Below are 27,473 nucleotides of genomic sequence, written 5' to 3' on the forward strand. Positions count from 1 at the left end.
AAGGGAAGCAATTTTTTTTATTATTAGGGGTTTTTTTGCTTGCAATTTCAGTCTCAGATCTCGTTGAAGGGCTCTGGCATTTGCATAACTTCCCACGGAAACTGAATCAATGTTTGACATCATGGAACAGAATCTCAGGCGTGATTTAGCATTAGTAAGCCACCAGTCATCAGCACACTGTCATTCCCCTATAGCTGACATCTTAATAGAGTCAGCCTCATGCACACACATGTTCACCAGCAGCAAATTCTTCTGTTCTGGCCATGCAGGAGCTTTTTTTTTTAACGTGGGCTTGCACATATGAACATCCAAAAGACACTGGTCCAATATGATCAATTTTCAGGGCTCCAAATGCATTTTCCTTTTAGGTAAGAAGGCAATTTTAAGTCCTCTTAAATAATTGAAGATACTCCTGATACAATCAAAAGTCAAGCTCCCCAAGATGAAAATGTCTGGATGATGAATAAGTTAATGGAACTAAAATCCCAGTCGTGGCTGATTAGGGGACCAGGAGAGTTTATCAGAGATGGGAATGTACAAGTCCAGTCACAGCCTGACCTTGTAACGAATGAGAGCTGAAAAGCAATTAATTGAGAAATTATCAGGGAAAAGCGAAGTTGTATGGTTGGTTAGCTAAAGCAATATGTCAATGGGCCAGGGATTGATTTGCCTGGAATACCTCAAGGTCTCTGTTCTGATGATTCAGGACTTGAAGGAACTGGCCCGAGCCAAGCAATAAAAGTAAAACAGGGTCAGGAGAGGGAGTCATCAGTCAGCATGGAGGCTCAGTGTTCATGTATTATTTAGCTGGTAGTTAAGGGAAGTTATCAAACAAGAGCAGACTTTAAACCCAAGTTTTTTTCCCCTGTGGGAGGGGAAATGAAGGGAGGGAAAAGAAGATGTTCGATTGTGCCAATGCTCACTGTCCTCAGCTCAAACACTGAGCTTGGGAGCTGGGTCCTGGGAGCAAGAGGTGCCAGGGTTGAGCGTTCACAGAGAGGCGTGATCAGTGCTGACAGTGGGCATCATTTATTGCTGAGATATTTCCTTCCTTGCTGCTGCACAGGACCTCTGCTCCCACCTCCAGCAGACACCAGGACACCTCTCCCAGGCCGCCAAACTAACAGTGAACTTCTGCCCACTTGAATCTTGATTATGTCAACACATCCACACCTCAGCTTCCCACATCCTACACATTTGGGAGAATAATGGTGGGACCAAGACTTGTGCATGTTGATCTGAGCTGCAAAACATGTCTGGAAACACAGTTCTGTTCCTTCGAAGATAAATATGGAACACCCTGAATGAGAATGTAGTATCCTGTAACTCAGGAAAGCAGCAAAGCAAATGAAAACAGCAAAACAAATGATATATAAAGTCTTCTAGAAAGATCAGTGGGTTGGGTGAGAATATCTGTGTCTTGCCTTGTGACAATTCACTAAATAACACTAAACTCTGTCTCTGCCTTGCTGAAGAAAGGAGAAAACTCCCACAGAACCAGCCAGTACATGTTTCGTGGCAGGATCAGGGCCTCAGACACCACAAATTGTTCCGTTTCGGGATCAAGATCCTGAGATGTTGCATGAAAATTTTTGTTGGAAAACTGCAGCTAGCTTTCCTATCAAAACACTTCAAGTTCTCGTTTTTTTTAGAGAAAGGCTTTCTAAATATTTCAGATTTGATATTGGGTCTTTTTTGTCATGTTCCCCACTAATCAAAATTAGAACAAAGCTGTAATTTAAGCTTGTTATATTTCAATATGTAATAAATACAAGAAACTCCAGTAATTCACTGCAAATAGCCATTGCTGATGCAAAAACAGGTTTCTAGAAGGAGATTCCATCAGCAACTGTGAGATAAAGGAACAGCTTTATCCCACTGCCTATGGACGTATCTGAACACATTTCTGGGACTCACAGCATGTCACGCTCTGTGTAATGCATTTTCCATTTGTTCTGACCTGAGAGCTTTGCATTCAAGGAGCAGATCCCCCAAGTGAATTCATCAGGAGGAATAATAACCAATGCACATGCTTGGACTGCTGGGCCAGCAGATCCAGCCTGTCAGTGTGCCGAAATTCAGGGTAGCACAAATGCAGCCTCCTTTGCTTAAGGACCACAAGGACACAGCAATATTTTCCCAGTCTATTTCATTGAAATGAAAGAGAAAGGATTTGGGGAGTGGATTGCATCATTCTTCTCCTCTGACGACAAGTTGCTGCACAGTGTCAGTACAGGATCCAGGAGTTTAGGGGGTGGTGGTGAAGATGCTGGAATAACCTGGCTCTAATCACCTATTACCACCTTATGATGATTATCAAAGCTGATTCCGAATGAATCCTCTTTGGAGCAGGTCCTTGGCTGGCACTCTGCTCTGCAAAGTGCATGAGGTGCTGCTTGTGCAAACACAACCACCCCCAGTAAAACCAGTGGAATCCCAAATGCAGCTTCACGTTGCATGAGGCAGTTGCTGGGTATTACCACTGGGATGGGATAAAGTTATATTGTTCTGCTAGGAACCAGGAAATGTTTTTTGGAGCATCCTGCTCCACAAAAGGTGTGCTGGACTGCACTCTGATCTCACATATCAGGGGGAAATTCAGAGATTTGGCCTCTTTATTTTCTTCACTCTTTTCAATGGCAGTCAAAGACTTTCAGTATAAAGGCTGTGATGCTTTAGGATTGTCACAACGTGGAAGGGCAGGAAAATGCCCGGTCTGGAGTGTGACACACTTTCCGTTGTAAATTAAATGAAGAAAGTCCAGCAAAGGCATGAAGCAGTTCACACCAGCAGTACTTTTATCTAGTAGTACTGGTGTGAACTTCTGTGTGCCTGAGCCCACCCAGGGAGGGAGAGATGGTCAGGTACTACTGACCCACATCCAGGACTCTGAAGAAGTGTGATGTGTTCCCAGCTCTCCCATACATTTCTTACACAGGTTCAGCCAAACCATTCAGCTCCTCTTTCTCCTCCATGTCTGGTTAAATGTGGAATCATCCTATTTTCATTCCTAGCATCTGTCGAAGCCCTGATGGTGGGTGAGATGGCAGTTCCAGGCACCACTGCAGTGCGGTGTGTGGGACCACTGGTGTGTCTCCCCCCATAAGTGCAACAACAAATTAATCTATGCTTGTTATTCTCTGAGGACAAGGAAATCATTTAAGCAGGTAGGCTCTAGGTGCCTAGGCTTCAAAATATTGTGTACTGGCCTCAAAAAGAGCTTGGTGTGAGAGACAGACTTAGTTACAGCTCTACATCCCCCACTTGGGCTGGTTGCTGTTGTTGCAAAGGGTTAACAGACACTGCAAAACATTTCCAGGATGAAGAGCTAAGATTTAGTGTACTGAATTAATTCTTAAATTAGAACAGGGGATTTGCACATGATTTCTAAGGGAAATTATCTTCTGGGTAAAATTAATACAGGAGATGTTTCAACATCTGGGATGGCATTATCACAAGCAATGATTACCCAGACATTGCCAAAAGAAAGAGATCCCAGTAAACTCTTTCTTTTCCTAACCAAAGTAAGCTCCTCACCCTGAAGGAAGGGGAATATTTGCAGAGTCTTGGCTTATTTGGGAATGCACAAGAGGATTCTACATGAGAAAAAAGCTGCGTATTCTGCTGATGGACAGTTGGGAAACAGAACTGCAGACAGGGAAGGTTCTCATTGCAGGTGGGCTCCAGGCACCCGGCTGCCTCCCTCGCCTCTGAGCTCCTCGTCAAAAATAGGTGCTTAATGCAGTGCTACAGCTGTCCAGGTGTTTAGTGTTGGGAGGGTAAAGAGGAAACACACTGGCAGATGTGACCTGGAAAACCTCCAAAAGGAAGGTTGGTCCCTCTGCTCCCCACCCAGAGACCACAAAACTCATCCAAATGCCTCATCTTCCTCCAGCCTTTAGAAGGACGGCTTTTCCCTGACGAAATTTTAAATAGGGCAGAGAGTGAAGCCAAAGCAAGACCTGCGTCAAAACAATCACCCCCCAGGAGGAGCTCATAAATATTTATTTTCCTTCGGTGTATTTCATTTTGTCAGGAAAAGAGGAGGGCGCTTGAGCAGGAAAAGTAGACCAGTGGCACAGTGCTCCTTTCACAGGGAAAAACACCGATGTTTAATTTAAAAGGGCATAAATACAAGAGAAATGCCTCTTTACTTTCATGTTAGTAGCTGGCTATTAAATTACATCACAAGTGCTACGTGTGGGACCAGGCGAGTGCATGGTTATTTCTGTCTCCTAAACCGGAGTGCAAGTCTCAGCGTAATTACTTTGGATCCAAGTGTAATTACCAACTGATCTGCAGGAACATACACAGCGGTGACATCCATCCCAGGCAGCATTAGAGCCTGATGATAACACAGCATCATTAACACAGCTTAGCACTTCCCTCCGTGGCTGCAGGCCATGGTTTTCCCCGGGAAAGGGCTCGCGTTGGGCGGCCGGGATCGCTCAGGGGTCACCTGAGATCCTGTCCCCGCGTGTGCAGGGGCTGGGAGCACATCAGTGCGGACACCGGCAATCATGATACCCTAATCACGGGAAATCAGGCTGGGACAGAGTCTTTGCCAAGATAAATCCCCTTGTTTTGGTATTTCTGCAACCTGCCCCTTTTTTTCCCCCCCAAGTCCACGATAAGAAGGAGGGTGCTGAGTCCCCCTGGGGTCACTTTTTGTTTAGCTTTTTTCTGTTTTACTCTGCTTTGCTGTGACAGCATCATGCTCAGATTTTGGAATATTTTCTCTAGAGTTCACACTTGATCTGTCTCCTTTTGGAAGACAGCGGGTATAGGGATTTTCTTTTCTTTATTCTTTATCTTCTTTTTTTTTTTTTTTTTTTACCAAGGCTGAAAACATCACAGTAAACAACCTATTTATTCTGATGGTTTTGGAAGCTTTCTCTACACCTCCAAGAAGGTCAGGGAAATGATTCAGAAAGAGAAAAGGAGAAAAAAAAAATCCTCCTTTCTTTTCATAATTGCCTGTTCTGTTACCACACCTTCTCAGTGCTACAGTGTTGCAAAGACAATGCAATAGACCAGTGTAGAAATGAAGATGCATTAAAGAAAAATAAAGTGGATTTTTTTTTAAGTTGGTGTTTTCAAGTACCTTTAGTTGTGTCCATTCTAGCTCGTAAACACGAACAAATGAAAATATGACAAAACATAAATTGACATAATTTCCTGTAAGAAGTACGGAACCTAAGATTATACAAAGAAGCAAGAAAATATCTCCCAGCTCCTGTAGGTAACAATGTATTTGCTCCCAGCTCAGGGTCAGTGATGGTAAAGTGAGATTGACAGGGTAGCTAACCCCTGAAGGAGGTTTTCCATTTTGGTCAGTCCTGCTAAGCCGTGCTTGCTGCTTTGAATGAGCTCGGTTTCACAGAGAGATCTTATTTTTCCCCTAATTTTGCTTATGTATTGGTTTTATCTGAGCAGCTCCGCAGATGTCAGTGAGACACATTTTGTTTTGAGTTACATCAGCGTAAATCACAACTGATCCAGTGAACTCAGAGATACCCTCTTTGCAGTGAGATCTGTGACACGAAGGGTTTGGTGCCACGGAATTGTGACAGCTTAAAGCCCCTCCATGAGGAAACAAAGTCAGGCTCAGCACTATCCTGGAACACATTACAAAGCATGTTTGTTATTGCACAGAAGACAGCATTTGCCTTGGCTGTGAACAAGAAACCCAGATCTGTAACAGCTAAGATTTCATCTCTACCATTTATCCAATGAGCTTCCCAATCCTCTTGCACAGATACCCTGCTGCTAATATAGCAGTCAAGATCAGAGCACTTAATCAATCATTCACTGAGGACAAATATGCGTAATCTAAATTAGAACAAACTCAGGCATATTTTATATGACAGCTGTACAGATTTTTAAGAAAAAGCATTGGCAAGAAAATTGCATGAGAACAAAATTGTCTTGTGTTTATGCTTAAAGTGGTAGATTTCCTAAAAGCTTCTGTGGCATTAGGTAGCCTTGAACATACAGGGGCACAATTCTGCTTTTGCTGCTTTCACTTCCACGTTTTCATCAATAAACCAGGGATGCATTTGGCCCCTCCGGCTCTGAAGCAGAAATCCTGCTGCAGACCTCAGTATGATGTAGAGTCCTTCTTAAAAACCTTTCATATTTTACGATCACTGTCAATTCTCTTATGATCAGTGTTGGTTCAGGCTTTCATGAAGCAAAAATCAGCTCGTGGAACGCATCTTAGAGCAACCTATTTGTCTGCAGGTAGCAAAGGAAAGTGGTACTTTGAAGAATAAACCCCTCTGCCTTCAGAACGAAGCTCAGGCTGCACAGGAGGCTGGAGCAACTTACAGCTTCTATTCAGGCTCCGCTCTGGGCATGCTGGGTGACCTTGTGTTCTCCCATTTTCCTCTGGGGGAGATATTATTTATCCCTGATAATAAAACACAGGATTCTTCTACTACGACTCATGGTTTAATCTATTGTGTCAACTAGCACAAGCTCCCTTGGATAAAAAAAAAAAAAATCAGAGGCAATAAAAGGAGTTAAAAATGAAGCATCTTTAACTGAAGCAATACAACTTTCATCTGAGGTCAGGCCCATGTTGCCCTGACTCTGCAGGGTAGGATCTCCAGAGAGGAACATCCCAGAGATGGCCTTTGAGAGTGGATGGCAGCTCTCGCACAGCCCACAGGGCCCATCAGGCTTGAAGACCCTTCAGCTCGGGGTACAAACCCAACAAGCAGCAGGAAGGCTGAGTCCAGCCTCTAACAGAGCAGGCAGCACTGCCTCCTGGAAGGAGGAATCCTGAAAAAATGCTGTAAGGATCTCTGCAAACATCCCTTCCCCATGCACCTCTGCAGATCAGGCTCTAAAGAGTTGCTCTGTTGAAATTCTGTGTCTGCTTCTCCAGAGGAGCAAATGCTCCCACAAAAGTTCACACATCACCAAACATCCCATGGAGACTGAATTCCAGATTATTGCCATATCTTGGGACTTTTAAATATCCATTTCAGTCCCTGCATGAAAGCAGGTCTGATCCAGAGCACAGCAGGACTCATTTGCTCTCCTCTGACTTCATTTTGGAGGGACCTGTGAGATTTTCCAGGGACAGCTGTCAAACTCTTCTCCCAGTCAGCTTGCTGAGGTGAGGCATTGCCATCAGCACTGTTTGCAGTGCTGCAGGTTTGATCAAAGTTGTCAGGGAGATGTTGGTAGAAGCAATGGTCTGATACTGTAATTGAAGGTAGTGGTGAATACCTATTACCAGAAAAGTTTGGGGGAAGCAGTACAGAGGGCTTTGGAAAACTTTATCTTGGGTGTCCAAGCTGGAATTTGTATGCCTACTTGCTTATTTTTGCATCCAGAGGTCCGTTCTGGATTTTACTTGGATCCCTAAGCAGGAGAAATTAGTCTCAGCTTCAAAGAGCAGAGCTGAATGTGGAGCTTCTTTATGCTTAAGGACAAGACAGAGGCTCTGCAGGTACCAGAGACCTGGAAGCAGGATTCCCACTTTTCACCATCCAGAAATCACTGTGTTTCCCAGTCTGGCTTATTTTTTTAACTTAGATGTATTTTTTTTTAACTTCTCAGGTTTTGCCTCAGTCACTTGCCTGGGAGGCTGCTGTGAGGAGGTGCACGAGGATGGACTGGAGCATCCAAATGGAGGCCCCCAAACATGAGCATTTTTCCCTTTACCTTCCCGCACCATTGGGAATAATAATTCCTCACAGGGCTGTTGCACAGCTTGATTCATTAAGGCTTATGAAGTGCTTTTAGCTCCGGCACCGGAAGGCTCTATGCAAGTTGTTTTGGACTGCTCAGGTGTTAGGAGGAGAGGCATTGCAGGAGGAATACAAATAAATCAAGAGAAACTGCCCCTTCCTTCCATGCGTCCCCTGCCCCCCACTGTTCTCCATCACTGTTGGTGTCAAACAGTTAATTTACAAGCCCAGCACTTTATAAAGCCCCTGGAGCACCAATTGTCCCTTTCTCATGCAACATCAGCTCCTCAAAACAGCCAGCTGAGTCTCCGGGGTCAGCCTGCTCCTGCCCTTCCCGAGGCAACTTCAGCCTCTCTCCGGAACCGCCTGGGTATTTATTTTTGGACAAGTCAGATCCAGCATTACCCACCCTGCAGCAGGGTGAACTGGAATAAGCCCGGGGTGCAGGTGGCTGCTCTGAAGTGTGCCATGTGCTTGGCCCAGGAGGGAACATTCACGTGGGGAAGGTGACCCAGATATCTCACCCAGCCCACCACCCATGAGGGCATCCCCACACAGCGCAGGGAGCGCTCAGCCTGGCAGAACAAACCGGGAGAGCGATGGGCAAAGGAAGGAAGGTGAAGGCGGTGGATCTTTCACTTGGCTTTTTTCCCCCTCCCTCCCTCGGTCTCCCTCCCCTCTTCCAGTCTGTTGCACGGGAGCTGTCGGCCATGCTGTTCCAGTTCAGGGGCTCCTGCAACAGAAAAGATCAGCTGTTGGAGAACCCATGGAAAGCCCTGGGGGAGAGCCATGGCCGCAAGGTAATCAGCAGGCAAAGTTATTACCATTATGCTGCTAATTAATTCCCAGCTCATTACGTTTCCTGTGGCTAATTTGTACTCGCCGCTGATTTGATTAAACTCATCTCTATGCTAATAAATGTGTTTTCCATTTGTTTTAGCGACTGTAGGAAGAGAGCCCGGTATTTACATATTTTGACGTTTATCAAATAAAACGCGGCGCCTGAATTAATTCTGCTCTGATTTATAAGTGGAGGGGGGAGGAAGGGGAGCGAGAGGATGCTGAGGGTCAGGCGTGCATCGCGTGTGCGTGGCAGAGTGAGCCGAGGGGGCTGTGATGCTCCTCACATTTCATCCTCCCGGCCCCATCCTGCCCAGGGATGCTCCTGCAAGGCGGCCTCCACCTGCTCAGCCGCTCCCCTGTCATTTATTTCCCCTTCCCAGCTAAGTTTTGGGACGTGGGGCTTTGATTTGTAGGTGCATCGCGCGGTTCAGCGGCATCTCGTCAGGTGGATTTCTCTTTGTCTTTCAGAAATTGCTCTAAATGAAGATTAGGTTTACACTGCAGCACCTCATTATAAGCAGTGACTGTGTTTCCCAGTTCCGTTCGTCAGGACTCGCTACAGTAATATCAGACAGCTTGAATTTCTAATCGGGGGAGGAACAGACACCTTGCCATGCACACAAATTTATTTTAGGGATGTGTTTTACCCTCTCTACCCCTGGTAACTTGCAGGGCAGAAAGCTCTGTCTGGCCCTCCAGCATCTGCCTTCTAAACCCAAGACTAACTCTTCAGGGCAGATCTTCAGCAAGTGAAACTCCACTCAAAACACTCCTCCTGTTTCCTGCAGTTAACTGCTGCAGTATCAGTCTCCTCTTCATTTGGGGTAAATCCTAACAGAAAAAAACCCCTGAGAGTGTAAATCAGTGTGCTCTAACATCACTCAGGGTTTGCGAAATCCAGCCTTTCCTTTTCCGAGGAAAACTGGTAATGGTCAGCAAGCAGATCCCCTCCCTCTACATGTGTGTTCATACGTGTAATCTTCTGCTGGTGAACAGACATCTGTGTCACACGGGGTGGAGGCCAGAGCCTCGCAGGAAGCATGGACTGGGGAGGGCTGAGATGGGAGGAAGGCAGGGAAAGGTTCCTCTTCTGGGGCTGGAAAAGGCACAGTGGCTCAGCAGGGATGCCTGGGAATCCAGGGAGATCTAAGTCATCCCAGTCCTGCTCCCTGGTTTCGCCTGGAAGCTTGGCTCAAGCCCAGTGGGATTTGTTTTCCCTCTGCATGCTCACTTCGGGCTGGATTCTCTGGTTTTTCTCCCAGGTGCTCGCAGGTCACACCAGTGGCCCCAGCTTGCTTTCACACTCCCAGTAAAAGTTTCCCAGTAAAGAGGGGCCCCAACGACGCCACTTCTCACTCTGGCAGTGAGACACCTTCCACCGCCGCTGCTTCACCCCAGGCAATCTGAAACAGCTTCATTGCTTAAGTAACAATTAACATCCCTGTCTTTTGGGAGTGCTTCTGGAGCGCTGCGCGTCCCCTGCTCCGGAGCCGGCGTGCTCCTGCCGTGCAACCCGAACTGTGGGCATCGGCCAGCTCCTGCCCGCCCCTCATCCTGATGCATGGAAGGGTGATGATGGGCTGCACTGTGCTGCCAGCCCACCCCCAGCTCAGCCAGAGCCGTGCTGATGTTCCCTCTCCCCTGGCACTCGCTCCAAGGCTGCGCAGACACTCCTGTGATGCTGCCCAGGGTGAAGGTGTCCCACTGGCAATGCAGCACAGGTCCCTCACAGGGCTGATCCAGCTGTGCTGCCAGAGCATGGCAGGAGGTCCCTGGGCTGTTTTTAAAACAGGTCCCCAAAGAGGAGCTGGCGGAACCCTGGCTCCGTGCTCAGAGTGATCACTCAGCCCGAGTGATGGGGGACGCCTGACCTGGAGCACTGCCTTGGCCACGCACCCAGAGTCCCAGCAGTTCTGCAGCATTGTCTCAGCATCACCAGAACAACCAGCTAAGCCATGCAGTGGTGGATTGCTGGACTTTTCTCTTCCTACGAAACCTTTTAAGCCTTTGCAAAAGCGGGAAGTATTACGGACAAAAAACCCGCCTTGTTTCACGTTAACAGCCTTTGCTTTTCCTGGCGAAGGTGGGACAATAGCCACACGCTGCATGGTATCAGTGTCACAAAGAACAGAACCAAAAGGCTTCAGCTCAGGACAAATAAAAGTAACATTGATTCCTTTTTATTTTTCCTTTTTTTTTTTTTTTTTCCAGCTGGTATCAATACATTAAACAACCACGCTGGAAAAGTGAAATTGATTCAAGGCCTTCAGTGCTCCCTGCCAAAAAAGCCTCCTGCAAGGATCTATTCTGTATTGAATTACAGTCTGGAAAAGTTCAATAGGTTATTGTACAAACAGAGAGCAAAAGCCTGTCAACAATGGAGCCAAAGTGATTGTGCAGCTTCTTTGTGCTTGCCAGCCCTGCGCCCCTCACAAGCTCGGATGTTAAATCAGTTTAATTAAAATGGTGGGCTTCAAATGCCTCGCATTTTTTTAATGCATGTCCTTGTGTAAAGATATGTAGGCTGAGCTTTAAAGCCGCCTGCCTGCACTGACAGCCCCTCCATCCCTTTCTTGGTCCTAAACTGCAGCGGATTTTTACAGCTGCGGAGCACTTTGGGCAGATGCTGGGGCTGAGTAGCATCACCAGCCCCATCTGGAACAGTTCTGGGTTTGAGCAGCATCCTCAGCCTCAGCCTCAGCCCCATCCAGAGCAGCTCCAGGACTGAGCAGCACCCTTAGCCTCAGCCTCAAGCTCTGGTGTGTTCCCCTTTGCAGGCTGGAGCTATGCTTTGGGGCTCTGTGGGTGTACAGGACTTGGCTGTGGGACTTGGCTCCAATGTCCTCTCCAGAGGGACTGGGTGCTCCCCAGGAAGCAGCAGGATGAGGTCCCTGACGCTGCAGCAGGTTTGTCACAGGTCTCACCACAGGGTCTCCTCCTCCAAGGAGGCGGGAGACACTCGTGAGCTACACCAGGATTTCTAAATCCCCCTCTCCATCTCTAATTAAGATTCAAATTGAGTATAGAAATCATGTGTAAGTAAGATGCTAATTATTAAAGCCATTGATCTCCCAGACAATAAAGCAGCCTCATTTTTCTGGCCCTGCCCATGTTTTGAGGCAGCTCTGAGCCCTCACCATCAAAAATACCCAGGATATCTGGAATCCACATTGGAGAAGTGTGAAAGTGATTGATTTTGTGGAGAGGTGAAGTCTCCATCTTGCTCTGAACAAAACCTCTAGCCCAGCCCCAGACAACCCTGGCAGCGTGTCTGGCTCTCTTGATAGCTCAGCTCCCTGTAATGACCATTAAACTTTGGTCCCCCACCTCACTGGACATCTGCTTATGCCTTGTCCATCCTGCACCAGTGCATTTATTTTCTCTTTGGGGTCAGTGGGATTTACCTCAGAGCATTTAGTGGCTTCTTGTTCCCGAACTGGACAACTGTCATGGTTGAATATCCTATCTAGGAGTTACAGGGGTTGGGGAAAAGGTGCTCTTAGTTTGAAAAAATACATGAAAAAATGGCTGGAAAATTACAGGGAGAGAAAATGATATGGAAAGCAGAGCACAACCCGTATGGGGCCAGGCTGGAAAGTGCGGGGCAGAGCCACAGGGCTGGGAGGATGAAGGTGGCCAGTGCTTTAGTGGCCACAGCAAGGACAGACTCACAAAAAAGAAAAGGCTTGGGCTGCAGAAGAGAGGAATGCTAGCCTGGAAACACAGAGTGCAGCACCACACTGCACCAAAACGCTGGAATTAACATCAAAGCAGTCCTGGAGCAAATGAGATTACGGTATGCATGTTAATGAGGCAGCAGCACTAATCAGCCAGGATGCCTCGCTGGGAGGGCTGCAGTGCCAACTTGTGATTTCTGTTGTCAGGCTGGACCCAGCTTCCATTTGGAGTGAAGATTTTGTTTGGTTTTAAAAGCATCAGTATTTTTGTGGGGTTTCAGGCAATCTCTGATTTGATTTGATTTCTTCAAGTAGATGTCTGGCCCTTTAGGGTACAGAGAAGAACTTGGAAATGGGATTGAAGTGGTCCCCAGGGCCAAACCAAAAACGACTCCAAAGCCAAGGAGCATATGAAAGTTGCCCAAAATGCATTTTACTCTATTTTAAAACATCGTTATTTTTAAGCCAATCTCACCAGTTTGCAGGGCTGAGTGCACGGCTTTGCACACAAAAGGCAGTGCATTTTTGTGCCAAGCTTTCCTAAGGAACAGGAAGCCACTCAAGATGCGCGGGGTCCAGCTCTGCTCACATTTGCAGTGGGTTTTTTCCTGGTGCCACAATGCTGATGTCACAGTTATACTTCCCCATTAAGCTTCAAAACTGGAGTTTTTAATGTCAAGAGCCCTCAAAAAAGCACTTGCTTAGGAGATACGTGGCTTCAGGCAAAAAGCTGTAAAAGGGGCAGCCCCTCCCAAGGGAGGCTTAGCTGGGCTGGGGAAAAGGATGGCAGGAAGATGAGGGTAAGGAGAAAATCCTGAGGAAGGAAGGAGAGAATTGACATAAAGGAAAGGCAGATAAGCTGCTCACAAGAATTAAAAGGGCAGGACCCACAGCAGAGGACAGGCATGAGCCCTGTCTCTGCTTGAAACCTGGGGTGCTCCCAGAGGCCAGGGTACATATTCATCTTGGTCAGGGAAGCTTTGGAGCAGGAAAAGGGAAGACTTTCTGGGGCTTTTTATCTGTCTCTGTGGCAGAATAACCCCCTGGGAGCCAGAGGAACGTGGAGAAACAGCCACACCGGGGAATGGGAATGCTGCAGAGTGTGCTGCAAAGGTGCAAACTGCTCTGAGGATCAACCCCAGCCTTCTCAAGGTCCATCTCAAGCCCTTTTTGTGGAAAATGCCATTCTGATAAACTCCTTCTGCAAGGAAACCACTCTCGTTTTGATCTGTTTTTCAAACAGCCTTTCTTCTTGATTGGAGAAATTGGCTTAAATTAGTCTCTCTCCCTTTTCCTAAGCAAGGCTGCAATTCACTTCTGCTTCCTTCTCCTTTCACCGATAATCTCGTTTGCTGAAACTGTGAATAAAACAGAATTTGAGACATTTGAGTGTTTACAGAGCAGAACAACATGTTTTATGTCTGAGTTTGCCATGCAAACGTGTCTCTTCTGCAGGTGGCTCTGAGCAAGGCACAAGGGGGGCTGCCAGAAGAGATGGTCCTCAGTTCCCAGCTCTTGTCCATCTCTGAGAAAACATTTCTTTTTGCTTGCTGGAGAGCAATGTTGTGGCTCAGCTCACAAAAAACTTTCCTGCCTCACTGCAGAGGTGCTGCAGGAATGGGGTCCCAGAGCTGCATCTACCCAGTGCAGAGATCTGGGCAGAGCAGTGGAGGAATGGGGGAGTAACCAAACAGGCCTGAGAAGGTGCAGATGTCCCTCCCTTCTGCCACAGATTGCCATGGCTGGGAAAAGAAGCTGTTCAGTAGCACTTTCCATGCCAGGGAAATCATTAGCAAATTAATCATTTACTAATTAAACAGCATGATACCCATGTAAAGAGAGTGTGATTACCCTCTTTTATAAGGCAGGAAACTAAATGGTGTTTCTGATTTTAGACCAAATTTGCCCTCTGGCAACCCCACAGCTTTGCTCCACGGCCAAAGAGGGTTCTTTGGAGCACCCACCTCTGCACCCTGACGTGCACCTTGTCAGGACCATCACTGCCTGGTGGCATTTCCCAGGCACCTGTTGGAAAGTGCTGGAGGCTTGGCTGGTCTAATGCCATGGCCTTTCCATGTACAGTGGATGCCGGAGGGTCAGAGGACCCAGGCAAGGAAATGGGGCTGCATCCTTGCTGGGCATCCCAAAGGCTTGCTGGGTGCACATACACCCTTCACCACCCCTCCAGATGAAGACCAAAATTATGCAGTCAGGAGAAGTGACCATAATGAGACCCAAAGTCTGATCTGCTTCTTTTCACTCTTCTGATTTTATTTGGATCATGTATGCGAAATTAATCCCCTGCTTTATCCCAAATGAGAGCCCCTGGCAACAGACTTGATCTGCAGCATACGAGTATACATTTATTTAAAAAGTGAGGAGGAGTGAAATTGGGCAGGCAGAGCCATGGCAGTGCTGTCCATGAAGCCCATGGCAGTACCTTTCTCCTTGTATATTGGAGAAAGTCTTCAGGATGCAGAAAGAAAATTTATAATTTAAATGCCAAATTATTGCATTGCGGGAATGTTTGTCCTCGCTAAGACCTCTCATACCATCCCTACCACAATGCCTTCCACTGAAGTGCTCTCATACAGCAGAAACTCACCAGAAATAGAGCCAAAATCGTTCCCCTCCCTTCACAATCATGAGGGGTCCAGCTCACAGCGCTGACACAGTGCAGCAGCCCAAGCCCTGTGCACCTCCATGGAGGTATTTACTTTTGCTAAGTGCAGCTCATTATTATTGCCTCCCCTGGAGTTGTAGTGCAATGGAAACTCATTCCCCATGGTCTTGCCCAATAACTTTTGGAACAATATATTTTGCAGTTTTCTTTACTTTGTGTCCTGGTTTCCTCCACTCAATCAACTGCGGGTGTCATGCGGTGAGGTGTCCTGCCTGCCGCAGAGAGAAAAGCTGGACTTTGCTGGGTGGATGTTTGCTTTGTATTGTATACACAGAATAAAAATTAATTCAGGAGCAGCTAGGAAAAAAAAAAACCCACTGAGATTAGGAGCACAGAGATATAATGGTCTGAAAACTAAAGCCTTGCTGACTCCAGGAAAGTAAGCAACATCTAAGGCAGCTCGTTTCCCCATCATAACTCAATACAAATAAAGAGAAGAAGGTGGATGGAAATGGAGTAAATTATTTCACTGCCTAGAGCGACAGATGAGCAAAACCAACTGAGCCGGCTTCTCCAGGCTTTCAACACTTTTGCATGCCTTGAAACACACCATATTCAGCTACCTGCTATTGAACTTCATGGTGTCTGGAAATCCAAAGGTTACAGCTGCTGGGCACCCCAGTATGGCTTCCCAGTTTGATTCCCTCAGCAGGATTTTGTAAGGATAAGGTGGCACAAGGGTGGTGTCCAAGAGCATCCTCATCCATTCACTGCCCCTGGGAAAATGAGGAAGCTTTTATCCTTTGGGTACAACAGCAAAATGCAGTTGCAGTTGCTCATAAGGGATTGGATTTGGGCTGTTTCTCCTTTTGGATGCTTCTGCCCACTGCCCAGTGCCTGTGCACACCCTGGACAAGTCCCGTTTTTCTAAGTCATAGCACGTCTCTAATGCAAACACGAAGTGAAAGGATGCTGGAAGGCCACTGGCCTTTATGGTTTATTAAGCTCCTTGTGCAGGCATAATTGCAGACTTTGATAGTTTTTTGAGACTAGACCACTTCACCTCTGTGTTGCACCCCAGAAAGCCCACTAAGACACTACCCCTCCTGAAAAGGGATGGGAGAAGCATGGGGGAAAATACCAGCTTTGTCACTGAAAGATTCTGTGGTTCTATTATTTAATAAGAGTCACATTTCTAAACGGCTCTTTATTAAACCGTCCAAACATATCATCTGCACTGGAGGATGTAAGGGCTGACACCAGACAAAACCATCAGATTGCTCTGAGAAAATGCACTGGCTTGTCTTGACAATTTAGGACTCTGTGGATTACCCTGTTCATATTTGCTGTTGATTTTAAGACTGAAATTTGCAGTATGAAAACAGACATGTCCAAGAAAGCATTGCTCAGCTTAAACTTAAAAGGACAGAGATGCAAGATTACAGCAGAGAGATGCAGCTCCTGGCTCCCAGCCCTTTCTTAGGAACCAGCTTTCACTTTGCCTTGGGCTTTTGGTCTATCAGCATCTAATGAAAGATGACAGTGCAGGCTCCCTTAGGGGCTAACGTGGGCAATTTCAGTTCTGGCATTTTAATTTATCTGTAACCAGCAGTTTTCAAAAGGGTAGAGCTAAAAAAGAACTTGGCTTGGTCACACACACACACAGACAAAAAAGGGGGAGTTGTGACATAAAACGCATGAGGAGGTTTGCTTGGGTTTAACTCCTTGGGCTCCTGCAAGGCAGATGCTGGAGCCTGGAGCCACGGCTGTGTCTCTTGGCACTGTGGCTGGATGCTGTTAACCCTATCCACCAGGAAGCTGGTTTTCCTTTAGGTGAAGTGAGCTCCTGCATGGTTTATGGCTGTTGGTTTTAGCGCCGGGCACATCTACTATATTCCTGACAGTTAAGGTCTCGACTTTTCCCATTTATTAATCCCCAAAGTTGCATTCAGGCACTGTAATGGCAAAAGGTTAGCTTAGGATCAGTCGCAGCCATAAATCCAGAATTAAAGGCTGTGGGTTCGTTTCCAAGTCACCCCGTGGTGCCTGGGTGCCGCTGCAGGGGCAGAGCCTGCCGTGGGTATGAGCACTCACGCACTCGCTCCGTGTGTGCAGCCAGGGGTGAGAGGAGCAGCTCAGCCCCCAGCCCGCACTTCCCATGGCATTTTTCCTGCCGGGTTTCCTGAGCTCCCACGTGCCTGGCTGTGCAGAGCTGAGGGTTGTCGTGGCAAGCTCGGTGCTGACGCAGCCGGGGCTGCAGAGCGGCTGCTGAGTGCGCCTGGCACCGGTTCACATCCGACCCTCATCAGGAGCTTTTGACTCCACCATTTATTTGTTCCCTGGCATGTTCCACACGCTCTCCAGGCACCTGGCAAACCTCCGGGCACCCGGTACCATTAGCGAGCTCTTGAAGGATGAATCCAACCGAGCCCACTCTGACCTGCTCTGGGGCTGCAAAAACTTCATTCGGGATCAAACAGGTTAAACCTTTTATTTATTTAATTAATTATTTTACTTCTTCTTTCCAAGGAAGGATTTCACTTTGCCTTTTCTTTTTTTTTTTTTTTTCCCCTCCCTGCTGCCTCCAGAGGACCAGGCGATTCCAGGCACAACTCTAGCAGATGGTTTTGGTGATGGAAAGCACAAGGGGATCACTCCCAGGAGCTGCTCATGCAGCTAAGTCAAAAATGAACTGATGCATGCAGAGTGCCACGGCCCCAGCCTGGACAGCTCCCAGTGCTCCCCTCTGTACAGGCAGCCTGTGCTGGCCCCATTTATGCACCCAGCTTTCTCTGTGCCTGATCCAAAATCTGCTGGAATTGGGGATCAGCCCTTTCCTGAGCTCCCTGAGCCAGCTGGAGTCAGAGCAAACAGCATGTGAACCCCAGTTCACCCACCCCGTTGTGATCCTGCCCGCTGCAGCATCGCCCTGATGTCCCAGCACACGCAAACCTGATTGTGCCAGAGACCAGGAGATTATTTCTTTTTAATATTTACATATTCTAATGTAAAACCTTCACCTTATGCCCATGGCAAACATTGCCAAAGTTGTGGAGTCAGAAAAGCAAATCCATATTTTGTCAATATTAGCCCGATAAACAAAATTTGAGAATTAAATGCATTCTGTGCTTAGCAAATTGAAATTAATTTCTGATACGTGAGAATTTTCTTTCTTAACAACATTTCCCTTGTTTTAGTGAGACAATCTAGTGCTGTATTAGGAAATACAAACATTTTTCAGAAGAACTATACATAATTTATAGAGAAGCAGGTCTGAATTAGCTGTAGCATTGCCCTGAGTTTTCCTACAGTCCATAGGTCTGGATCTCAGCTGTGCCCAAGGATCTGCTCCTTCTCTCTGATGAAACCCTCTCCCAGAAACAGTTAAACACCAGAAACCAGAAATGATCCATAAATTAGGTCTGGCTATAGGTTCAAAATCATAAGTTATGGCCTATTGACCTCATACTCTGAGGGGAAATCAGAAGCATTTTTCTAAAGAGCCACCACTGGAGGAAGGGAGGTTTAATATATGGCACAGCAGAGCCCTGCTGCAAATAAATACAGCACTGCATAATTGCAGGGGAAATCAATAAATACCATGGTGGTTAAAATAAAGATATGCATTTTGAGGGTTGGGGTTTGTGTGTGTGAACGGTTGTTTCCCCAGAAGCAGAGGATGATTTTTTCCTGCATTAAAGCCTCTAAAAACGACAAAGACAACAGCTCCTGTGCTGCCCCTTTTGCAGGGAGCAAGTTTCAGCTATCGTGTCCCTCAGAGCAGCTCTGTGAAGTCGTCATTATTACCATAATTAATAAGTGCAGTTTGCTCATTTGAAAGATTCCAGCGACGTTTGCCACTCAGGCATCGCGTCAGCGCGAGACATAAAAAATCGCTGTGACAACTGTTCTGCAAGTTCAGGTTTTATTGACGAGCACCACAAAGCGATGAAGCCCAGAGCAAGTCCCTTTTCACTTTAATATTTAAACCTCTTTTAAGAGGACGTCAATATTAACTCCCGTAATTGATGCTGACAGGTGACTGCCTGGCTGTAAAAAAGGCAAGCGATAGAATTTAAAAATCCTTAATAATAACAACCAGGACTTGCCGGTCAGTGCAGTGAAGGACACTGGGGTGAGGGGATGAGGTCTCCTGCATCCCTGATGCATCAAATGATCCTGGTAAATCACCCAGGGATGGATGGGACCCTTTGGGCTCGGCTGATTTTGTTCCCCCCAGGTAAATCCCTGGATCTCCTGGATGAGAAACTCACCCTTGCTCAGCCTCCAGACCAGCCAACGCTTTTAATAAATAAATATCAATTGCAGCTAGTTAACCTCAGGATTTCCAGCACTAAAGAGATTTCCCACAGGAGCCAGAGAGCACTAAAGGAATGGATAAATGCAAAGTTCATGGGGAAGAGGACACAGCCCTTTGCAAATCCCAATGTGAGGGGAAAATACCCAGAAAGTGCTATGAGACAGGCTCCAAAAATAGTTATTTGCTGGACTAAACTTTCTGATTTTCATTAACCTTATTCTTAGAAATGAGTGCATTTTTTCTGTTTAAAATTTGGGTTAAAGTAGTTAGAATTTGGAACAATGTGAAACCAAGTTTTAATGTAAAGTTCTTGATGACCTGAGTATTGTTTTTTGTCTTTGCTCCATCTACAATTCAACCAGAAGGAATTGCAAAGTGCATCAATCTCTTCATTTATTTAAATGGAGATACAGTTTTGCTGGCTTTGAGTTCTACTAATACGCAGATTATAGCATAAACCCAAAACTAGAGTGATAATGTTGTTGTTAAAGTGGATAAAAGTATTTTGAATTTTGACTGTTTATTAACTTTTTGAAATTGAAGGCAGGGAAAGCACTAAAATATCCTGTACACATTAAAAAGGTGTTCACTACAGGGAAAAATATTTCATTAATGGAAAATTGGGATATCTAAAAGGAGAGGTTTAAGAAAAAAATTATTGGTGACAACATTGGCTGCATAGACAGAAACTTTTCTGGATAAACCCAAGGCACTCCAGTTAAGCTGTTTTAGGTAATTCCACTCTCACTTTCATCCTTAAACTAAAACCAGCAAAATTCCTTCCCAGCACCCCTCTCCCAGCAAACAGCTCCTGCTCCACAGATATTTAACCAGGATATCCCAGCCAGCGCTTTTCTTTATATCCTTGATGGTTTTTGTCTGTACTTTGGGGTTCTTCAGGCAGTTTTTCCTGCTTGCAGAGGAAGATGCACAGCAGAAGATTTGGGATTAAAGAGACAATAAAATGTCCCAACCGCTGCCGTGTGGCGGAGACCAGGGCACGGATTTAGTGCTAACAACAGAAAATAGGAGAGCTTTGTAGCAATTAAAGCTGAGCAAAACCCACTGAATGCTGGAGAAAATATAGTGGGGAAAAATCACTGTGGTGTTACGAGTCTAAAAACAAAAATCAATATTCTTATTGTTCCCTGCAAGAGTCTCACAAGGAGGGAAGAGCCGTGCCCAAGACCCTGTCTGGCTGCAAAATAAAAGATTAGCAGTTAGATCCTTATCAAAAATGGGACAGGGAAGCTTTTGTTTAAAAGGCCCACTTGAACCAAAGCTCTCCTGGCTGATTACTGCTGTTAGGATTTGAAACTGCTACTATTGTATAATATAGCATTTAAAAGAGATATGGCTGCTGACATGAGCTAGTTGGCAGCAAATAAGTGTGCTTTAAATAATTGTATTAATTTCTACAAGAAGTAATACTAAGTTAAAGCTGTATTTGTGTGCAGATATATGTGTGTGCGTGCACACGTGTGTTAGCAGGTTTCACGCCAAGGAAAGAGGCTGCTGGTGAAAATTTGGTGATAAATGTCTCAGCTTCCTCCTAGAGTTTTTCTTTTCCATCCTGGCATCACAAATAAAATCTCCTCTGTATTGTACACTGCTGCTCTGTACAGTAATGCCTTTGTTGCCACTATGGCTCTTGCTTAAGCATCTGACTACAGTAATTGTTTTATACATTAACTGTACTCCCTGATGGTTGCTCTATTATCTTTTTCTTTTTTTCCAAAATGGTGCTTGCAGATATTAGCAGCTTGATTACTCGTTTTATAAACAATTTCAACACTGTGTCAGGGCTGATTTGGGCAGTGGGGTGGTGTTGTTGGCAACAGTGGGGTTGAGTTTCTGTGGTGCTTTGGTGCTTCACAGCAGCTCCGAAGCCTCGAGGAGATGTGGTTTCAACCCAAATTGCACGTTGACAATCCATAGAATGGAGGCCCTTGGCTGCAGAGAAGCATTTGCATTCAGCTGCCATCAGGGCCAACGCTGGGCAAAAGTAATTCGTGAAAAACAGGCGTGGAAATGATGGATTAGAAAAGGGAGAGGGATGCACCAAATCCCTGCGAGGCAGCGCCACGGCTCCTGTAAGCACCGTGTGTGTGTGTGTGTGTGTGTGCACATGCAGTAGAGAGGGAGCTCAGGAAGGCAGCACCAAATCTGAGATGCCTGCACACCAGTGCCTTTCAGACATGAGCCATTTCCAGTGGGAAGTGGAAGGGATCTGGCCCTGGAAGGGGCAGGCGAGGTTTTTGCAGCACAAAGCGCTCCCCTGCCTTTGCTCATGCGTCACTTCTGTCACCAAAAGGAAAATCAGAGTGTGATGCCAGTTATTAAATATCTTCATTATAAGGGCATTCCTTCCAGCTGACTTTCAATTTTGTTGTATCTAGGGGCCCAGTGTTAATAAGGACAAGTGTTCTTAAAAACACTGACTATTGAAATCCTTATAAATAATATGCAGCTTCCTGCCTCTGATTGATAGATATATTGTACAGCCGAGCCACCATAAAGGCAATAAATACATGTACTGTTAAGGGTCATGAGTCTCAAAATTAAATCGAATGCAGAAATTGAGTCTTGACAGAATCTGAAGGGATAATGTCTTAGCTTCTCCAATTACGCAGTTCAACATTTGGATAAATCATGTGAAAGTAAGTATTTAGCCCCATTTTTCATAATCACTATTAATGAGAACAAAATGGGAGCTGAGGGCAGAGGGAGAGAATTTTGACAAGATAAATAGCATATGGGGTGTGTTGTCAGCCACAGAAAATCAAGGCTGTTTAAACCCCCAAACAGCAGGAAGGGAAAATGCAGGGGGAAAAAAAGTAGAAAGAATAGCGGTCATGTTATTGTCAGCAACAGTCTCTGTGTCAGGACTTTTGAGATCTGCCTTCCCAAACAGCACTTAGGGCACAAAAGTATCATCTAGAGCTCCCCACGATGGTGTGAATGACTGATACCCAGAGCACACCATTTAAATATTGCCTGTTTGCACTCTGCAAGCAGCACTGAAAACACCACTAAAAAAAATTCATTAAAAAACCCACAGATTTTGCTCCCTGACTGGTCCCTGTGGGTGCAAGGCAGGTGGCTGTGTACACCTTCAGTGGCCACCTCTTTGTGTCTGGGCCATAAAACCAGGAGAAGCAGCTTTGCTTGCACAGGGTTTTCTCCAGCTTTGATGCCAGGACACGCGCAGGATGTGCAGGGCTTAAAGCAAGGAGGGGAAGGTATAAATTCCATAGTCATTTTCTATCATCTTGTCTGTCTTTCCTGCTTTTCAAGTTGAAATCACTTTAAGCATCTGCGGCAAAATTATTCTTAGAGAGTCTCTCATTAAATTAGATGTTTCTGAATTGAATTCATTTCCACTCCATTTTGTCAGCTGCTAACGCACCGAGAGCCAGATCCTGCTCAAATTGGCTTTGAGGTTTGGTCCCTCTTTTTTGGGGGGGAAGAAGCTGGGGTTTCACACTTGTGCTGAGTTTTTCCCCACCCTGAATTCCTGCCCTGCATTTTGGATTCTTAGGGAGCATCCACTGCTGTCACTCAGATGCTGCCAGTGGCTGAACCCTCATATTACAAATCCTAATGACTCACTAGGATCCAAATTATATCAGAATATTCCTACAATACAAAGTACAAGGCCACCTTTTGTCACTGAATTAGAGCTACAACATCCCCATGAAAGTCCCCAGCAGTCTGTGCTCTGAGCCACACACATGTTCTGTGCTGCTCCGAAGATGAGCATTATGCTCTAAACCTCTGCTTTCAGCCATAAATATCCCAGCAATCCAGGGGCAAAGGGACTGTTTCGATATCTCATGCAACATTAGCAGCTCACAGATTAAGCACGTGGGGCCTGGGAGATTATCTCCTTGAATCAATATAAGGCAGGGAAGCAAACAAACAGCTGGCCGGGTTACCCAAAATAAAAGCGTTTGATTGTGGCAAGCTTCAAAGCAACTGGTTGACACGAAATAGGTTGGGTGCCCTCCCCTGCTGTGCCCGAGGAGCAGAGGGTAGCAGGGAAATAAATAAACATCTAAAAATTACTGCTTACTCCTCCCCCTGCTGACAAGCCACCTCCCAAAGAAAAGCAGGGAAGCAAGGAAAAGCGCCCCAGAACATATGGCAGAATCAAGCACAGGATCCCCGTAGGTTTGGGTTGTACAAGTAAATATTAATCTGGGGGGGATAGTGGGGGCTGAGATCAAAAGAGCTGCTCCCGTTTCTATAGGGAAAGGGAGCGCTTTGATGTCACAGCGTCTTCCCTGCGCCACCTAATGAACTGAAATTGTGACACAGTGACATCCTGCAAGGTTTGAAAGCACTCAGCACAATGACACATCTTTGGGGCTTGCTGCTCTCTTTTTCCAGCAGCCTCCTGTGCCAGGGGAAGGGTTCTGCTGGTGAGGGTGGAATAGAGGCGGAGGAGACAGAGGGGGCTTTGGGGAGTGAGAGTTGAGCGCTTCTCCCTCAGCTGCACATGAGGAGAGCTAAAGGGACTCGCTCCAGGTCATGCCTGACTGGGAAGGATGAGGTAGGGATGCAAACAGAGGGAAGCAACTTGGCAGAGCTTGAGCGAGCCCAAAGCCCCCACCATCCAAGGCTGGCAGGACCAGAGTCATCCTCACCCCACACTTTTTGCCTTCCGTCCTACAGCACCCAGCTGGAGCCACAGCACCCTCGGGGGATAATGGACATGAAAAGAGTCTCGGGAAAATGCAGAGTCAGAGGAAGGATGAGCTCCTTGCCCAGGTCCCAGGGAGGCAGAACCTCCTCTTGTTCAGTTCAGGCCAAGAAAATATCCAGCAGATAGAAAAACCAACCTCACACAGGCTTTGAGCCTGGGCTTGGTCAAACAAAGGCCCTGAATATTTCACCCAGGCTCCCAAGAGAAAAATACTGGAACAAAACCCTGTGCCCCCACCCCAAGGAGTGCAGGGAAGAGCAGGGAATACCCTGCACAGCTGCCCAAACCCCCATTCTGGGTGTCATGTGCTCTGGGGAGGAAACCAGAGAGAATGAAAATGAAATGAATCCTGATAAACTGTGCAGTGAAACTCTCAGGGCAGGCAGGGAGGAAAGATGTGAAAGTGGGAAGAAGAGATGGTCTTTGTTAAGAAGGATGATTTTGGGTGATTTTGTCTCCTCCATTGCAGGTTGCCCTGCCATTACCTGTGGAGTGTGGGCTGGTTTATTGGTCGTTACTGGGAGCACCTCCTTACCCATCCTGTGGCTCCTGGCAAGGACATGGTTCCCAGCAGACCCTGGGCAACACCACCAGTCAGGGCTGCACACAGTGCTCAGCCAGCACAGGGTTAAATCCAGTTAATCCCAGGGATTTACTCTGGATTAACCGGGGGAACTGAGAGCAGCATTTGGCCCTGTGTAAAAGGGTCGGGCCAGGATTTCAAGTGCAGAGGAAACCCAACAGCATCACCTGCTCAGAGAGTCACAGAGCTGGGTAAGAGAGTTGCTGAGGCAAGTTAGGAAATGTAATAGAGCAAGAGAGAGCTGCTGAACCAGGCAGGGAACTGAAACTTTATTCAGTCATCTGCTTTACTTATTTCACAGCGAGGAAATCTATCTATCCCTTAGATTTGTTTGTGCAGTGAAAGCTCTGTGTTGCCACGAGGCAAAGAAATGGTTAGAGAGAATCAAAAGGGTGATGCTGAGCTGCAACCTGCCTTAAAATGCTGCACCCACGTAAGGAGAATAAAACCAGGAATTAGGGAAAAGAGCTCCGTGGCTTTTCTGAAGCCAAAGTGGTCTGATTGCTTTTCACCAAGACACTGGGATTAGGAAAGCATTAATGGGAACGACAGTTTGATGGGTTTTAGCAAAGCATCATGGCACTGTGACCTCAACTTTCCAAAAAATACCATATTTGGGTATGTGCACATGGAAATCCATGTACAGACACACCCACAGGCAGAGCAGGGAAGCATGCAAGGACTCTGTGTGTCGTTGGAACAGCGTGAACAGGGCACTGAGCTGTCCTAGGGAGGGGCACAGAAATGCACCTGCGTGATTTCATCAACTCAGAGGTTTACAGAGGAGTTTGCAATAGGGCTCAGGCATCCTGAGATCCCCCTGCCCCCTGAATCTGGGAAGAAAGGCAGGATGGCTCCCAGCACACATCCACCCCTGTGGGAAATGGATTCTGGAGCAAGGGAAAGGATCAATCACATGGAGCTTCTTTTATAGGAAAAACTGCACAGAATTGACTGGGGCTCCCAGATGTTGCATGTAGAAATATTCAATAATAATGATAATAATTATAATAATAATAACAACAATAATAATTCAGTGGGGAAAGGCTCATCTTGAGCAAATTAAAGCAACCTTGGTGTAGCCTCGGGGTAGGTGGCTCCACATAAAATCATGTCGTGGTGCTGTGGTGTCCAGGACAGGGTGTCAGCACCCATGGGAAGCACCAAGGGCCACCCATCACCACCCTGCACCCCTGTGCAGGGAAAGCACCAAGATGGGAAGTGATAAATAACCTGTGTCTCATGGAGGGATGTTTCTGGGTGTGAATTAGAGCCTCACCAGCCTCCAGCAAGATGCCCCTTCCACAGCACGGCAGCGCCGATCTAGGACAGGTTTCCCTTCAGAAATGCCATTCCCCAAATCCCACTCAGACTCAGCTAAGCTGCATTTCATTATTTTTTTTTCCCCAAATCAGCCTTATGCAGATTCCACCCTCTCCACTGGTTAACTCCTGCAGCACCAGGACACACAAAATACCTTTAAGGGCTTCAGGAGGCTTTTGGTCATGGGAATCCTAAGATTTTGAGACACGACAAGCACCTTAGTGAGTCTGTCTGGTAGTTTGATTTTTAAAAATTGGCACAGAGGTCTGGGTGCCTTAACAGCCATTTTCCTCATGTTTCTGATATCACAAGACTTCTTTGCATTAAAGATGTGCTGTTTGTAGAGCATTAAGGGTGTTGTGCCAGCCTGCATTAAGAATGGAGATGTTTACTGGACCTTCCTTTAGCTCTTAGCTATATTTCACTAATAAAGTGTGCCTTAACCACCATCCAATTTACCCAGGAATATCTTTGAGTAACTCACAGTAATTTCATATTTGATTTGTGCCGACAGCAGATGTGGCCATTCCCTTAGCTGGGCAGAGGGACAGAGCAGGGGGACACTAATCTTTCTGTGAGCTTCCCATGACGGATACCTCAGTGCCTAAATCAAGGCAGTGATGCTTGAACTAAAAGTTCAAAATTAGGAAGGAAGAGGAAGTTCAGAAACGATGAGGAGCAGGTTGCATCATCAGATCCTGCCAAGTCGGTGTCTCAGGACGGTTTTAGAAATCCTGAACACGATTTAGGCATCCTGCTGGGCGTATGAGTCCTGAATGGGAATCCTGTTCACAACCCTTGTTTTGCTGCATGGATAACACGGGAAAACGCAGTCAGCCAACCCCAAATGATGGTCCTTGCACTGCCGTGACCACGGGGCTGATCCTGACGTGGGACAGAGCAACCCCCTACCCCGGCGTGACACGAGTGGGATGTGGCTGCAATTGGAGCTGGCAGGAGCCGGCAGGGCGATTACTGGGCAGGGCAGCTGGGATGGGATCCTGGGTGCGGCAGGAGGGGGGGGGATGCTGCACCCTGCCTGCACCCATCCCATGCCCATCCCATCCTTATCCTGCTCCCGTCCCATTCCTATCCTATTCCTATCCCGCATCTATCCCATGCCCATCCCATCCTTATCGCGCCCCCACCCCGTCCCCATCCCGCACCCCCGATCCCGATCCCGCACCCCCGATCCCGATCCCGATCCCGATCCCGATCCCGATCCCGATCCCGATCCCGATCCCGATCCCGATCCCGCCCGGTCCCTCCGCCGCCGCTCCGGGCAGGCCCGTGCGGGTGCTGCCCCCTGCCGGCGCCGCGCGCCCCTGCAGCCGCCCCGGTTGCCGCGGTAACGGCGCGGGAGGAGGGGGCGGCTCGGGGCCACCGGCGGGACCGGAGGGTCCCATCCCGGCCCCACGGGGCCGTCCCGCCGCTGCGGCTGCAGCACAGCCCCCGGGGCAGTCCCGAGCGAGCAGCGCCATCCTCGTCCCCGTTACTCGGGAAGCGGCCGGGGTGCGGAGCAGATTTCCATCCTGTGTTGGGTATTACCTTAACAACGGGCCGGGACAGGGGCAGTGCCGGCAGGCACGGAAATATCCCCGCTTCCGAACATCCCCTCTTCCAAACATCCCCTGCTTCCAAATATCCCCGCTCCCAATATCACCGCCTCCGAATATCCCTGCTTCCAAATGC

At 47.1% G+C, this 27,473-nt stretch overlaps 3 long non-coding RNA genes across 5 annotated transcripts in view; 2 read left to right on the top strand and 1 right to left on the bottom strand.

Annotated features, from left to right (window-relative positions):
* The window catches only part of LOC116452487, a 32,850-nt gene extending 24,140 nt beyond the window's left edge, over window positions 1–8,710 (top strand). For both annotated transcript variants that reach the window (XR_004243514.1, XR_004243515.1), the window contains exon 4: window positions 7,573–8,710. This is a non-coding gene — a long non-coding RNA (uncharacterized LOC116452487). The remainder of the gene's footprint in view (window positions 1–7,572) is intronic.
* On the bottom strand, window positions 1–27,473 carry LOC116452486. 2 transcript variants are annotated; one of them, XR_004243512.1, is made up of 3 exons: window positions 27,330–27,473; window positions 15,470–15,622; window positions 1–13,581 (listed from the first exon to the last, which is right to left on the bottom strand). It is a non-coding gene; the product is annotated as an uncharacterized LOC116452486 (long non-coding RNA). The 2 variants fall into 2 exon arrangements; XR_004243513.1 differs by lacking the exon at window positions 15,470–15,622.
* LOC116452485 lies at window positions 16,396–20,872 on the top strand. Its single transcript, XR_004243511.1, has 2 exons — window positions 16,396–17,326; window positions 17,435–20,872. It is a non-coding gene; the product is annotated as an uncharacterized LOC116452485 (long non-coding RNA).

This window comes from Corvus moneduloides, chromosome 17, assembly GCF_009650955.1.
Source record: "Corvus moneduloides isolate bCorMon1 chromosome 17, bCorMon1.pri, whole genome shotgun sequence".
Classification (NCBI taxonomy): Eukaryota; Metazoa; Chordata; class Aves; order Passeriformes; family Corvidae; genus Corvus; species Corvus moneduloides.